We start from the raw sequence: 13480 nt of genomic DNA, 5'->3' as shown, positions 1-13480 counted from the left end.
CCCACCCCTTGGCAGGGACTTCGCTCTCCTCCGCTAGGCTGGGCTATGGGCCGCTGGTATGTGCGCCGCAGGCTCTCCAGTTATTGCTGTGCTCTGGGGACTGGAGCCCCGCCATCCCCTCTGCGGGAGCGGGCTGGGAGCGGTGCCCTGTTAGTGTCCGGCCCCAAGGGTGCCCCGTTAGGGGGTCAGCTGCCATGAGACGGGTATAATGAGGGTGACCAAATAGCAAGTGGAAAAATCAGTACAGGGGTGAAGTGGGGGAAATAGGCGCCTATATAAGACAAAACCTGGAATATTGGGGCTCTCCCTATAAAATCAGGACATCTGTCACCGAGCTCTAATAGAAGCATTTTCCAAGAGGTTAGGTAGAGACCTCACGCTGATCTGCCCTTACAGCCCAGCTGCTGAGGCAACCCACCCCATCGCCTGTTCTCTGGGTTGGGGTCTCAGACACCCCCCCACACACACCTCAGCTCCTGGGCTCAGAACTAGCTTGTCCACATCTGAACAAGTTTCTCCAGAACCTCCCTTAGTGCCTGCACTCCTACTCAGTCCCCTGCTCCCATCTCTTTTCCCCGGAGACTCCTAGGGTGGGTTCTCTGTGGGACCGCACTCCCTTCTGTTTGGAGCAGGCTTCTCTCCTTTACAGCCAGGGAAGGGGCGGGGGAGAAAGGGACAGGGCCCCTTTGTGAAGACCATGCGGAGTTGCTTCCCACACTGAAACTGGAGCTGCAGGCCCTGGAGCCTGGCAGAGCCTCTGTTAAAGGGATAGGTTTCAGAATGGTAGCCTTGTTAGTTTGTATCAGCAGAAAGAACGAGGAGTACTTGCAGCACCTTAGAGACTAACACATTTATTTGAGCATAAGCTTTCGGGGCTAAAGCCCACTTCATCAGATGCATGCAGTGGAAGATACCGTAGGAAGATGTTCTCTGTGTGTATATATGTATATCTTCCTACGGTATTTTCCACTGCATGCATCTGATGAAGTGGGCTTTAGCCCACGAAAGCTTATGCTCAAATAAATGTGTTAGTCTCTAAGGTGCCGCAAGTACTCCTCGTTCTTTTTGTTAAAGGGATAGGCACCCTTCTGCTGCCCTTTGCCAACTGGACTGTGCGGAGGTACTATCATGGTACTGACACCTCTATCCTGTCCAACTAGCTGCTTCTAGTCTCCTAAGAAAAATGTATTCAAACTGCAGCAGACCACCTAGATCCCATTCAGTCCTTAGCCCAACTCCCACTGGAGTGTCTGGGGCGGTGTCCATGGAAATAGGGACTCCTATATCCAATCCCAAAACAAATAGGCCTCTTCAGTATGCTATCCATTCCTCAAGTCCAGCTGGACCATTTGGTTTTCTGCCCCTTCTTAGGCATCAGCTGGGGACATCCTCCTCATATTGTAAATTCCTGACTCCCAGAGCTGAGGGTGACAAGTTAGAATTATGTGCTGCAGAAACTTCCACGACTCCTGTCCTTGCTTAACTGTGGCCACTGATCTTGCATTTGGGCTTTCTAGGGCTGAGGAGTGGATATGTGGTGGTGGGGAGGCTGAGAAATATTTATTTTGGAGGAGTAAGAGGAGCAGTTCTTCACAACCTACCTGTTTTTACTATCTGGTAACTGCATAAAACCCCTGGGACTATCCTCTCCTCTTTAGCGCATCAACACATATGGAATGTTGGTGTACTGGGTGCTCACCACCAGATTTTGTGTTGCCTTGAGAGCACAGACCATCCATGGCTTGTCCTTACCTGTGGCAGAAGGGGTCAGACTCCTCAGCAGAAACAGCAACAAGTGCAGGTATCCTGGCCCAAATGCTTTAACCAGTTTGTCCACTTTCTGTGCCAACTATGTGGTTTTTTTTGTTTTTTGTTTTTTTGCCTGTTGCACTTCCCAAGCTCGGAGACCTTTTTTGTTGGGGGAGGTGAACTTTAGTACTTGTTCTCTGAAATTCCCCCTGAGCTCCTGAGCATCCTTTTCTCTCCCTCCCCTGCCCTAAAAACAAAAATAAATCTCTACCCCAAACAGAGGTTTTCTGCCTTCCAAAACAGAAGCCAAACTAGAGACTCAATGAAGCTCATTAGGAACTATTCCACTGCCAATCTAATGAAGGTACTATTATAAGTTGCATACAAAACCCTAACATTCTTCCACCCCACTCTGGAATTAAAATGTAGCTGAGAAGTAGTTAAGTCTTACAAAGAGCTCAGATACTTTTCTGTTTGTAATAGGAATACTCTCTGCAGAGCAGTTTCAAGTGCTAAAATTACTAGAGCACTGGATTCTTCTGTCTCTGGGTGTGAGCTGATCTCTGGGTGGGGTCAAAATGGAATTCCTTCCAGTGCATTTCACAACTAGGTACACCATGTGTCAAAGGATTACCTGACTATGAAGCATCAGACATTCTTCACTGACAAACTATCACCTAGAAGATAAACCAACAGTCTGTTTTTGTTTTGGCAACTCCTTTATTCCTAATATCTACTTCAGCAGAAGAGATTGTTCCCTGAACCATCCTCTTGTCTTCTTCCAAGCAAAAGTTTGAGGAAAAAGATAAATGTGGGAGTGACTGGCCTGCTGTTCTCCCCACTCTGTGCCTGCTGAGACTTTTACCTAAGAGCTTGCTCCTGTCTGTGGCTTGTCTGCACTTGTTCTTGTGAAGATTGTTTCCTTCCTTTCCTATGCAGTTAAGAGAGGCCTAACATCTCTGAGAGCCAAGCATAGGGTTGACCTCTCTTGCCCACTTAGGACTCCATTATGCAGTGCCAGCAAGTGAATGGTTTGCCAGGATTTAAGATGGGATGGACTACACAGGATTGTGGACTCCGTCAACGCAGTACAGAACTCCGGGGCAGGTTGTTGGCTGGTGAGTGGCCATTAGTGTTTTACGTATCCAAGCCATACAAGTGTGAAAACATTTTCAGTGAATGGAATCCCCTCATTGGGAAATGTCATGTCTGGTTTTCCTAGTGAAGATTCAGAGCCTTGTGTCTTGTGCAAGAGCAGCTAAAATCCTGTGTGCTGGGTCTGGATGGACACAGGCTCCAAATTCTACTTCCTTACTCAAGGTTGTCATACCATCTGATACTGTCTGCCTAAACAATAATGGTGATGAATAATCCCAGAAAGAAGGGCAGGGCAGGACTTTAGTATTTACAGAAGTGGACCTTTCTGAATAAATAATTTATTACTGCTTACAGAATGGTGAGTGTACATGGCACCATAAAGGGGGAACTGTGCAGACAGAAAAAGACTGCTCCCAAAAAATCTTAGTCTAAAGGCCTTCACAATAGGATACAAAACCGAATAAGAAGGGTGTCTAGTGAGTTGTGTGTCTGGAAGTCTTCATAAAAAATGTGACTTTAGGAGCCTCTTTAGAGGAGAGGAAGGAGGCTGGTGTGCTTGAATTAAGAAGCCGTTGCAGGATGTCTAACTGCTCTACACCCTTCTGCAACACACTTGTTCTCCTAATGGAATGTCCTAAATGCTGCCTGTCTTTCTGTGCTGGTGAAGTTACTGCACTTATAAAGGGATAGTCCTCATGCTGCAGAGAGTTTAGTGTATTCATTCCTGTGATTAGTCAGCTTTGTTTCACTGATTGGTACAATAGTTTCAAGCTCCCTAGAGTTGTGGGCTGAGGCAGCATATGTTACTGGCCTCCTAATCATATTTTTGTCCTGTAATAGTTCCTTCTCTCCATGAATTGCACTAATGGATTGAACCTCCCAGACTCTTGGGAGGCAGAGTATTATCTAGTAGGTGCCACTGGGGTATTGTAATCTGCCAAAGGTGACCTGCAAGAGACTCCTGAGAGGATTTAAAAACTCCTTTAGCCTTAGAAACATCAAGCATATCAAATCTGACTTCCTGGTTCACCTTGGTCTCCTTGGAGATCAGAGGATGTTTATTTTCAGTTCATGCATCTTAATTGAAGCAGTAGGGGTGTTTTTAAATATCTAATAGATGCCCTTTTCCAAATACTAGTCCTTGAAGTTGTTAATGAACCACCCTCTTCTTCCCCACAACTTAAAAAAAAAATCCTTTCCCTCAACCTTTCTGTTGCTCAGTTTTCTCTCGACTCTTGTGATGTCATTTATTTCTCTAGTCTTCCAATCACCACAGAGTCTTCAGGGCAGATGAGTTAAATTTCAACTCTTAAACACACAAATCAGGGAACTTCTGGGGCAAAAAAATTCCCAGGCCACTTAATTGATTAGAAAGAAGCAGAAAGGGATAGTTCCAATGTTCTCTTCCTTTTCAGGTCCTCTTTAACACTTTTTGTGATGCCCATACTAACTGATGCTCTTCTGTATCTTTTCCCTTAACTCTCCTGAGGTTTGGGGTTGTGCCTGAGAAACCGAGCTGATGCTATGCATAAGCAGACTTAGGCTATGTTTACACTGACAACTGAATGACAAAACTTTTGTCCTTCAGAAGTGTCAGCGCTCCCCGCCCCAAGACAAAAGTTTTGCCAACAACAAGCGCTGGTGTGAACAGCACTCTCCTGCCGACAAAGCTAACGCCGCTTGTTGGGAATGGAAGTTTTTTGTCAGGAGAGCTGACAAACGGGCTACATTGTGAGTCTTTTAGCAGCTCGGCTGTAGTGACACAGCTGTGTCTCTAAAAACTGCATAGTGTAGATATAGCCTAAGCAATTGCTTAGGTCCCTGAGCAGCTCAAGGGGGGCCCCCATTTGCTTTTTAGTGTGTTTTTGGGGGCCCAAAAATATTCCTGCTTATGACCCCCAATGGGCTGGCACCCCCCCGCCGAGGAAAAAAGATCAGGACATACATCTAATTGAGCTCCAATCCAGACTAGATTAGAATGCCCTGTATGCTCTGCCAGAGGAGAGTTTGCTTTCCCCTCCCCCCTTTAGAGGTTTAAAAACAAACCTGACATTGCCTCAACCATAGTCAGCTACAAACCCTTCAAACTGTTTGCATGCCTCCCTCATTAAGTTATCCCTTTGTAGTTGGCCAGTATCTTTCATAGTGGTACCTTCTTTTTCAGGGTAGGCCCAGTCAGAGGTGATGCTAAACTCTACCTATTTCTTCCTGAGGGGGCTCCTCAGAGGCCAACGGTGGATATCTGAGTGGGTATCTCTGGCAATGGCACCATTATCTCATTTTTTCATGTAGCCTCCCCCCTAGGAGACTGTCACTGAGCCAATGCCTTATCCATGTTCCTTGTCAAGATACTAAAAGCACTGAGATCTGTTTTCTACATTTCTGAGAAATTGGGTGTGGAGTAGAACAGAGGTTCTCAGGACAAATTATTTGGTGGCCTTAGGGTGCGGCCACCAACTTTTGCTTGTGGCCGCTCTCACACTTTTTCCTAAAATACTCAATTAGCTTTAGGAAAAACAAATAAATATGCACATATACATGTCCAAATCATTGTAATTTATTTATTACTAGCTAGGAAGTCTGCTGTGAAAAGTGATACTTGTATGTTTGTTAATATCACTTTTCACAGCAGACTTACGCAGCACTGGGAAGTGTGGGGACAAAGTAAGCCCTAGATGGGGGATAGGGGGAGGTGCCAGAGGCAATGGGGTGGGGCAGAGCCTGAAACCCCGGGGCTGGAGCCCAAAGCCTTGCAGCCAGAGCCTGCTTTTTTGCCACTGCCGAGCTGAAGCCCAAATCCTGAGCCCCACCCCCCGTTGGAAAGATGGGGAACTTACTGGCTGCCCAACCCTTGCTGGAAGCTCAAGCAACCAACACCAAGACAGTGCATCCAGGAGCACCGGGGTGGGGGCAGGGCTGCTGCTCCCCCACAATCACACCCCAGGAGGCTGTGGCTACAAGAAAAGCCCCTGGTGGCCACATGCAGCCACGGTGGCCGCATTTGAGAAACACTGGAGTAGAACACCATGGTACCAGCTAGCAGGGGTCTGGTTCTGTAGGCAACAAAAGGAATAAGTGGGATCTCAGGATGTCCCAGCCTCTCCTGGTGGACTGGTTTGCTGGGAACCTATCTAACTTTTCACCCCCTGTAAGTAAACTTTTTAGCCTAGAGGATTAGAAAGCCAGCTGGGTCACTGCAGGCAGCATACAAGCTGATGGAGTTTCCAGTCACCCACTAGCTGGCAGTGATTATTATGACGCTGCACTCCATATGTTTTATGGAAATATGCTTATGAGTATGAATATGATGTAACTGGAATATGCTTTATGCAAAAGGTCTCTTGTAAGGTATCATAACAAAGGTTATAAGCTACTGAATATATTCCTCCTATTTGTATGCATGTATCCTTGTCTCTGAAGCTAGAAATATGAAGTAAAACTCTGAGGTCCTATTGTAATTATGCAAAGTGTGGGCCATTAATGGTGGTTTAAAATCTTGATGGCTCCCATTGGCCCAGACAATGGTCATAAATGGTTTATTTACCTGAAAACCTTCCTGTGGGCCAATCCAGGAAGAATGGAGACTAGGGGGTCTTACAGTGACATGTGACCATGTCACATGATGCTGGAATCCATCTTAATCCTTGTACTTTTCCATTGTGCTTGTCCCCACCCCATCAGACAAGAGTCCCACCTTGTGCCAAAGCTATAAAAGGGAGTGGAGCAGGACAAAGGGGTCTGCCAGTCATGAGAGAACCCCTTCTCACCACCTGAGATGTGGGCTGGAACTAACAAGGACTGTACCAGCAGAAAGGATAGGGCCCAGATTAGGAAGGAGACTAGTCTGTGAAAGAAGCTTATTGGAACATCTCTAAGAGTGAGATATTACCTGTAACCAGTTTCTTAATGTATTAGGCTTAGACTTGTGTGTTTTCTGCTTTATTTTGCTTGGTGACTTACTTTTGTTCTGTCATTAGTTAAACCACAATTTATGAATTTACCCTATATAAGCTTTATACAGAGTAAAATGGATTTATTTGGGGTTTGGATCCCATTGGTGTCTGGGTGCTGGAAACTGGTAACCTGCTGAGCTGTTTTCAGTTAAGTCTGCAGCTTTGGGGGTGTGGACCAGACCTTAGGCCTGTGTTGCAGTAGGCTATCATGTCTGGCTCAACAAGACAGGGTTCTGGAAGTCCCAAGCTGGCTTAGAGGTAATTTCAGCACGTCAGATGACCGTCCCAAGTGGGTCTCTGTGACCTAACCCGTGACAATGATATCAATGGTCTTGAGTTTAATTCTGCCTCTCCCACTGATCTGTGTGACTGCCCTAGTCAAATCACCTCTTTACTCTGCAGATGGAGATAGTACTTGCTTTCCACACAGGAGTGCTGTGGGTACTGGTGAACTTGTATGCCACATTTACAGGTGGCTGAAAAATGGGGCTTGGCAACTTTCTTTTTTGTGCTGCCTCTTCTAAAGCAGAACCCTTCCTGTTGGTGTGCATGGGGATGTGGCCCTTGCTGTGTAGAGCTCAGAGGTGGGGCTTTCTGCATGCTTTTTGATAAGAGCCTTATGGAGGGTTGGGAGATGTGTCATAGCACATTTCTCATTTACAAAACAGTTAACTTTAGGCACTCCTGGATTCATTTCCATCTTTGTTTGGTCCTCTGGTATTTTCAGTGTGCTCTTTGCTCTGTCCTTGCTAGTGCTAGCCTTGCTAGAGGGGCCTGCTCCGCAGGCCTGGGCGAAAAAGCCTGGTGTTGGCTTTGAGTGGACTGGAGGGTGCTGTGCCAGTGATCACAGAGCCTCGGAGATATATATACACACAGATGCTCACAGAACCTGTCTTTTTCAACTCCACTGTGTGCTGTGTCGCCTTCCAAATGGAGGTGTCTGGGCTTATGAACTGGACTAGTGAGCGCTTTCCAGAGAGGAAGTACTCTAGTCTTACTGAGAAGTAAGAAGGGTCAAGGTGGCTCCATCCCAAATGCAAAGAGAAAACTGGTCTCTCCAGCTGTGGGATGGAGGCTTGTTCAGAAAGCCAAGCAGAAAAAGCTTGGATTGTACTAGAGCTTCCCAGTGTCCTGCTGGCATGTCAGGCTGGGCACTGAAAAACAAGGGCAAGATTCTCTGCTCTGGGAGATGGGCTGGGAGGGAAGAAGCCACATTTCGATGATGCTAAACAGCTGAAATATCTTCCTGAAGTGTGTGCTTCTCAGAGATGTCTGTCCCATTCCCCTGTGTCTATTCTGATAGTTAGGAATCTGCGGTGGATGGTGACACCTGGGATTTAAATTGATGTTTACCCTTCAGGCTGAAGACTCTATTTCGAAAAGGTCATTGGGCCACTATAGATACTTTAAATGGGGAGGCAGATTCTATACCTTGTTTCACTCCCTTTGCACTGTTCAGGCAGCATGAAGATAGCAAATAACCCTTCTGACCTCCCTGAATGGAGCTCAGTGTAACAATCTTGGTAGGAGGAACATGAGAGTTTGAGTATTTAAAAAAAAAAAAAAAAAAAAATTAGCCCAGTTGCTAGGGTCTGCCCCTGCTCAACCCTGCTGCCTAGGCACACTTTAGGGAGTACAACCCTATAAATGCTCCTAAAGGGCTAATGAAGATCTCAAGGGGCAGAGCAGTGCTGAGGAAGTTAAATTGGCTCTTCCCATGGGATGGAAGATGTTGTTATGAAAGCTTTTTGTTTGTTGGGTGTTCTCCCCACTCCTTAAACAAAATATGCTCCTTTTTGGCATGCATGATCTCCAAGACACTATCAGCCCTGCAGAATGGTGCTGTGTGTAGCTGTTGGTCTATAGTCTTGCCTGTTTGTATGGCTCTGAACTCTGTCTCACCCCAACAGTTGCCTTTCATGTTGCTTAGATTTTCCTCTCCGAGGAAGTAATTGAGTAAACTAGTTCTGGTGCCAAAAGTGTGAACAATGAACCTGCACATCATCAAAGCAGAGGAACTGACCACAACGTTAGTAAAGCCACCAGGGTGTGTGACCCCTCGCCCCGCCCTTCATTCCCTCTCCCTCTTTATACCAGCTCATATCCCCCCCCAGAATGAGAAATCCCAGTTTCAATCCTGTCTTGTGATCCTGCGTTTCTTTAGGGGTTGTCCTGTGCTCTCTACCTTTCTGTAACCTGCAGAGGAGAAAATAGAACTCTGAGTTGTGCCGGGAACCAGGTGAACTTCAGGAAAACCTTGGTGTTTTGACCTCTTTCTTCCAGGCTGTTGTCTCCATTGTGTGAATGTTTGAGAGAAAGGTGCACTTCAGTGAAAAACACACAGGTAGTAAAATCAGGTGGTGCCAGGCAAAGCCAATCCCCTCCATGATGTAATTGCTGATAATAGGAGGCGCAGTGCGTAAAGGCTCTCTGAATTTGTTAGGGCGTGACACAGTCACAGACTTGGCCTGAACAACAAAGTAATCCCTAATGATAAAACCTCCAAGTGGCAACTCAAATGACAAATCAGTGTAATGAGAAGCAAATGGAAATAGTTATTACTTGGAGGATGTAGTAGAGGTTACTTGCATACATGGATGATATAAAACTGAGGTTATGGGGCTGAGAGTGGATTAACGTGCAGTGAAATTTCCACATTGAAGAAATGGGCAAAAAAGACTTGAGTCCATTTTAAATAACTGTGTGAAGTCTAATGAAGACTGAAATGCCCAGATCTAGAATGGGACTAACCAGGCAGTGGTTGTTGTGGAGGATTATTTGAATATAGTCTGTGTGCATAAGGCTTTTCAGTACATAAAGATCCAGTCCTTGCCCTGATGGTCTAGCAAGGTGACTCCATCTCAGTGGAACATTTGCCTTCTGGAATGAATAGGAGTTTCCAATGTAAAAGCAACTACAAATTATTCTGCTCTACCTGGCACTTGTCAAGCCTAGACTGGAGCACTCGGCTCAGTTTGGAGTACCTCAGTTCATAAAACAACATGAACAAACTGGAGAGTTCGTAGAGCAGTATCACCAAGGATAAGCTTTTTATTCAAGGGCTGTATGGAAGTGGGCAGATGCTGCTCACCCTGGTGGTCAGAAGAGATCCCTTTACTGCTCTTAGGGAGCTCTGTTACAACATTATCCTCATTAGTCAGTGAGTGTGGACAAGCCCATGGATTTGTGCTATAGTAGGAGAAACGTAGGTTAAATATTGTTGGGGGGAACGCTCTGGAGCAGGAGCCAGTTGCCAAGGGGGAGAGTGACAACCTTTCCTGGAGCTAGTCAGGGTTTGGTTAGACACCCGCCTCGGATAGTTTGCAGATGAAATCACTCCTGTCACAATACAGAGAGACGGAAGATAACTCACTTGAGATCCCTTCCAGCTGAAATGAGTTTAGAGGCTGGCATGAATTCACTGGCAAGTTTGATGCTAGTTGACCCTGATTGGTAGGGGTGGGAAATGCATGGGATAGAAGCAAACAGCTAATTGTCTCTTTAGCTCAAACAGTGTGGTTGCATGCATGGAGGGTTATTTGATATGAGCGAAACCCACTCACAGTCAGAGAGGGGGGAAAACAGGTCGTGGGTGGCATCTGGGAAGCAGCATGACTGAGTGGTGAATGTAGATGTGGGGCAGAAACCATGCTATTTATGGTGCTATGAAAGTAGGGAGATGATAGTGCAGCTCTTTGAAGCCTTGATGGCACAGTTCTGACTGAGCTCCACTTTGCAGATGCCCACCAGGCAGCTGTGTTTGGGACCGCGTACTGGATCTGTGTGCTTCTAAGGTCCCCTCAGTCTGGGCAGGGTCTAGCCATAGCCTTTTACTCTAGCCTTGTGGGAACACTTTCCAGGTGCAGACTCTATCTGGTACCTCTTTTTTTTTTTTTTTTTTTTTTTTTTTTTTAGGGAATGAGACCTTATGGGCAAGCTGCCCTGGTCCTCCAAGACACCCCAGTTGCTCAAGCACATCCTCCCCAGAGTTCCACCCTCATGGCTACTCTGGTTTAGAAATTACTCTGTAGAGTCTGTGTTACTGCTTCAGCATATCCTGTGTCCCTGAAGGGTGAAACTATAAACCAATCATACTTCTGTTATAGACAACAGGAGATCTGCGGAAAAAATAATAAACACCTGTACACAGTTCCCTCCCTCAATCCTCACTACGTTCTTTGGTTTTGGTAGTGCCTTCAGGGGCCGCAGGTCCCTCTGCCTGGACCCCACTCTGGTCCTGTCTTCTCTTCCTGGTCATGGATTCTCCCCTGACTCTTGCAGCAAGCTGTTTTAGGGGTTCTCAAACTTCATTACATTGCAACCCCTTTCTGACAATAAAAATTACTACATGAACTGGGGGGCAAAGCTCAAGGCCTGGAGCCAAAGCCCTCGGGCTTCATCTTTAGGTCTGGGCCCGAGAAAGTCTAATGCCAGTCCTGGCGATCCTATTAAAATTGGGTCATGACCCACTTTGGGGTCTCAACCCACAGTTTGAGAACCCCTGCTTTAGCTTGTTCGGGTTAGACAGTCAAAAGGCTCCCCTGCTCAGCAAACATACCCCTGTTTTTAAAGTAATAACCCCTGTTTTTAACAGCAGCTTTTAACACCTCTTGTCAGGTTTTTCCTTTCAGCTGGGGATTTTCAGTTGCTCCAACCCTACCCCACCCCGCTCCAGACAGTTTGGGAAGGACTATTTTCGCCCAGACTCCAGCCCTCCTGTTCTAGGCAGCTTCCATCTGAATGGAAGACCATTCAGATTAATGACTGTTAACTGTTGCATCTCCCTCACCCTGGTTGGGGAGATAAATTTAAAAAAAACTGTGTGAGCAAATGGCTGAGTCAATATACACTGCAGCATTCAATGACAGAGAAATTTCAAAAAGTCAACCAAAATTCATAAATTTTACACAGACAAATTTCCCAAACTGTCACACCTGACATGGCTGCCCCTGGAATAACTGGTGCAGCTCTTGTCTCCACAACTCAGGAAAGCTGTGGAAAAGGCAAAAGTACCACAAATCCAACCCAAGGATAGCAGGAGAGACTGAGACCAAGACCTTGTCTATACTACCACTTTACATTGCTGAAACTTGCATTGCTCAGGGGGCAGTTCACACACTCAGTGCTTTTACTCTTGCCTCACGGGGGTGGTTGTTTTTTGGGGGTGTTTTTTTTTTTACAGCTCTGGGAGAGCTCTCTCCCAGTGCTGGTGCCACGACTACACAGCCAGGTTAAAGCGCAGCCTATGTCTGCATAACTTACGTCACTCAGGGGTGTGAAACCCCCCATCCCCCACCCCCAAGTCACATAAGTTACACTGACCTAAGCGCTCCTGTGCACACCACTGTGTGGGTGGGGGAGCTTCTCCTGCCAACCCAGCTTCTGCCACTTGCGGAGGTGGCTTTATTATGCTAAGGGGAGAGCTTTTTCCTCATCTTCATCAGACATGCTGTGGCACAGCTATATCAGTACAGCTGCGCCACTGAAGCGCTGTATGTTTAGCCCTGGTCCACACAATGAGTTTAGGTCGAATTTACCAGCATTAGATCGATTTAACCCTGCCCCTATCCACATGACGAAGCCATTTTTGTCGACTTAAAGGGCTCTTAAAATCTATTTCTGTACTCCTCCCCGAAGAGGGGATTAGCGCTGAAATCGACATCACTGGGTCAAATTTGGGATAGTGTGGACGCAATTCAATGGTATTGGCCTCCGGGAGCTTTCCCAGTGCTCCATTGTGGCCACTCTGGACAGCACTTTCAACTCAGATGCACTAGCCAGGTACACAGGAAAAGCCCCGGGAACTTTTGAATTCCATTTCCTGTTTGGCCAGCGTGGTGACCTCATCAGCACAGGTGACCATGCAGTCCCAGAATCGCAAAAGAGCTCCAGCATGGACTAGAGCGGGAGGTACTGGATCTGATCACTGTATCGGGAGATGAATCTGTGCAGGCAGAACTCTGTTCCAAAAGACGAAATGCCAGTATATTTGCCAAAATCTCCAAGGACATGATGGACAGAGGCTACAACAGGGACCCGCAGCAGTTCCACATGAAAATTAAGGAGCTCAGGCAAGCCTACCAAAGAGACAAACGGCTGCTCTGGGTCAGAGCCCCAGACATGCCGCTTCTATGATGAGCTGCATGCAATTCTAGGGAGCGCCCCTACCGCTACCCCACCCTTGTCCATGGACACCTGCAAGGGGGGAGTCTCACACAACAGGCATGAGAATTTTGGGGATGAGGAGGAGGACAGCGTGCAGCAGGCAAGCGGGGAATCCCTTCTCCCCGACAGCCAGGAACTGTTCATCACCCTGGAGCCAATACCCTACCAAGGAGGGCTCCCGGACCTTGAAGGCGGAGAAGGCACCTCTGGTGAGTAAATATAATATAAATATAAATAAATATATTTGTAAATATAATAAATGGTTTAAAAGCAAGCGTGTTTAATGATTGATTTGCCCTGAAGACTTGGGATGCATTCGCGGCCAGTACAGCCCCTCCTTTTAAATGGCCAACCCAATGGGTGCTTGGTATGGGAAAGGAGGGTGCTGCTGTTTGAAACCATTCCCACATGTTGTGAAGGTTGAAGAAGCCGAAAGACTGTGGCTTACCATGGCTGCCTGCAAGCTGAATTCTGTTGCCCGGCCCAGCATGTGTGATCTCTCTCGCCAAACCGGC

At 46.8% G+C, this 13480-nt stretch overlaps 1 protein-coding gene across 9 annotated transcripts in view; it reads left to right on the top strand.

The window, feature by feature from the left end:
* PACSIN3 (protein kinase C and casein kinase substrate in neurons 3) overlaps nt 1-13480 on the top strand; it is a 38733-nt gene that overhangs the window by 780 nt on the left and 24473 nt on the right. For 2 of the 9 annotated variants that reach the window (XM_084630926.1, XM_084630924.1), the window contains one exon: nt 2750-2867. The exons of the other annotated variants lie outside the window; for them this stretch is intronic. The gene's annotated coding sequence lies outside the window, so the exon portion shown is untranslated. Of the gene's footprint in view, nt 1-2749; nt 2868-13480 lie in introns of those variants that run through there. 9 annotated transcript variants of the gene reach the window in all.

This window comes from Lepidochelys olivacea (genome assembly GCF_965140295.1).
Source record: "Lepidochelys olivacea isolate rLepOli2 genome assembly, chromosome: 6".
Lineage (NCBI taxonomy): Eukaryota > Metazoa > Chordata > Testudines > Cheloniidae > Lepidochelys > Lepidochelys olivacea.
The sequence above is the reverse complement of the archived record's forward strand: the minus strand, read 5'-3'. Positions and strand labels throughout refer to the sequence as shown.